Below are 2,930 nucleotides of genomic sequence, written 5' to 3' on the forward strand. Positions count from 1 at the left end.
CTTCACTGCTAAATGGTTTTCTCACTGTTCCCTGATGCCTGTGTTCTTTTTAGGATTTATTTTAGGCATTTTATGCTTTATTGATAGAGACAGTGTGTGAGAGAGACAGGAAGGTATGGGAGAGAGAGAGAGGGGAGAACATGCATCAAATGACTGCGGGCTGGACTCAAACCCAGGTTGCTGCAGGAAGGACTGAGCCTTATGGTACACGCTCTACTCGGTGAACCACCGGGGCACCCCAGCCTGTGTTCTTATGTTATATAGAGACTCAAAATGAGTCTCAAGCATATTTCTTGTGGGTCCCCATAAGACAACTGCACTTATTTTAATGAGCTGGAGAGCGATGGAAATAGATTCACATTGATTTGTCTCTTAGACAGTCTTATAATAGCTACACTACAAAAATTGAAAATAATCTCACATACACATGCACACTCATGTGCACACACACATGCTCACTGTCATACACACACACGCACGCACGCACACCTCAGACACAACCTATTGCCTGTAGGGTGCAATACCCAAAACAATGCGAACAAGTACTTTTGCTCACCTCACTATTTGGGGTTTGTTGAGGAAAAAGTTCTTGAGTCAGAGGTTAGTCTAATTTGAATATATATTTATTAATAGGAGTCTCATGAGAGGAAGAGATGCACACAGCTCATAGGCTACATACACTTCTTCCAAGAGGAATAGAAAGACCAGTCTTTTATGCACCGTATCTTCCAAGGATGTACAGGGTGTGCTGACATTAGAACAGATAAGTTAGGGCTTCCACAGACATCTCAGGGACATCCAGGAGCCACTCTGATAACAAGACCTCAGGCACAGAAAGTTATGGCGCAAGGGTTACAGTAAGGTGACCATTCATCATGACAAGTTCAGCTGTTCATACATGTATGTTAAATTTTTCTTCCACAGGGTTCTTCTGACTGAGGTTGAATTATTCCCACAGTGCTCTTAGCACTTTCACTGCATGTGATACTCAAACAGTTCCTCCCAGAATACATCTCTTGGGTGGTTTAAGGATGGATGATATTTCCCTTGTTACCATAGATTTCTAAAAGCTTCCACAGTGTTTGTTTGAGGCCAATAATGTAATAACTATCGATAAGGTATAACTGCTGATAATGTAATAAACCTAAATGTAAATAATGTCGATAATATCATAAAAAGCCAATAATGTCATAAAATCTTAACCAAAAAGTTAACCATTATTGCTAACATATTTATTAAATTCATCACAGAATTGTTTCCCGTCTTTTCTGTCCCATTCTGTTCTGTACGTTATTTTACCCTGTATTTATTTTTATTATTTTTTTTGTGATAAACAATTTATATTTTTGAAAATACAGGACAAACAAACACACCACCAACAACAACAACAACAGGGTGGCACACTAACAATAATGTTTGAAAAATGGAATAATAGAAGTTTTTTTTTTTTTTTTTACAGAATATGAAACCGTGGCAGTAATAAATAAGAATAAGAGGCAGACATTCCCATGCAAAAAGCAAATAACAGTAGACTGAAAAGAAAAGAAAAACAAACAGTAAAACAAAACCATGTATACCACCAATGTACCATCCATTTCTACTAATTTCTAAAGCTGGCCCGCTCCAGGTCCGATATTACTGGGTATGAGGGAGTGTGGGAGGGGGGAAAGCCCTTCTTTTAAGGTAGTCCCTTATGGATACAGCTATGCCTGAGCATGCCTGCACAGTAGCAGGCTTGGCTCTATTGAGTCGTGCTGTTGTACACTCAAGAGATGCTATACTCTGGTAGGATGCCATCCAGCGTTGAATCAAAGGGAGATTGGGATTAAACCACAGTGTCAGTATTGTCTTTTTCGCTGCTGTAAGGCCTGCCAGCAATAGCCTACGCTGATTTAAATTGAGAGACAAAGACGAGTCGTCATTGAGCAGACAGAGGCAGGGATTAGGCAATATTGTAGATCCTAACAACTCTGTGTTGAGATAACATGAGTCCAAAAATCTCTGATCAGTGAGCATTCCCAAAACATATGCATTGTTGTGCCCGGCGTCTGAGCCTGGCAGTGAGTACAGTTAGGACTAGCAACTAGTTTCATCTTAAAACATTTGAGAGGTGTAGCATACGCTCTGTGAATCATCTTGAAGTGTATGAGTTGATGCGCAAAATTTTTAGAGGTACTACTTAAGTTGGACCATACCGTTTGCCAATCTGGTTCCAGACCGACGCTGTGGAGTTCCCTGTCCCATCAACTGGCAGTGTCTTAATAGAACGATTAAGCAGAGAGTTGTATATACGCGTCACTGTCCCTCGAGAACCCTACCCAGGACCAATCCACTCCTCCATAGGGTGCTCTGGTAAATCATATTCCTCCCTAATATCTTGGAATGAACGGAGTCCAGCGTTGTTAAAAATATCGCTGAAAATGGAAACACCTTTATTTAACCATGGGGGAAACGTAAAAAAGGCTGCCCACCTAATTGGAGGTGATAGTTATTCCATAATGGAGACGTCTGATAAAATAAACCTGTTTTGCCCATCATCAGTTCCACTTTTTTCCATACAGCTATAGAATTGGTTATGATGCTCCCATAGCGTAGATTCATGTTTCTTCGCCCCCTGCCTGTGTAAGTCTTCTAGTCAGTGTGGCTTCATGCGTGCTGCCTCTATAGCCCACCAAAGGACCTCAGATTGTTGGTTCCTCCAAACATGCAATGGTCTAATTTGAAAAGCAAAATAGTAAAAATAAAGGTTCGGGACAGCTATGCCTCCAGTGAGTTTGCTTCTTTGTAAGGTTGTAAGTTTGATTTGTGCACGCTTTCCTCCCCAGATGAACTGCAATATGAGGGAATGCATTTCTGTGATAAATTTAGGTGGTGGTGCTAGGGAGATCATAAAGAACAAAAAATGTATCTGAGGCAAAACGTTCATTTTG

This window comes from Centroberyx affinis, unplaced genomic scaffold, assembly GCF_046629955.1.
Source record: "Centroberyx affinis isolate AG114_WGS23_722 - 3 ecotype Tasmania unplaced genomic scaffold, CSIRO-AGI_Caff_v1 ptg001288l_1, whole genome shotgun sequence".
Lineage (NCBI taxonomy): Eukaryota > Metazoa > Chordata > Actinopteri > Beryciformes > Berycidae > Centroberyx > Centroberyx affinis.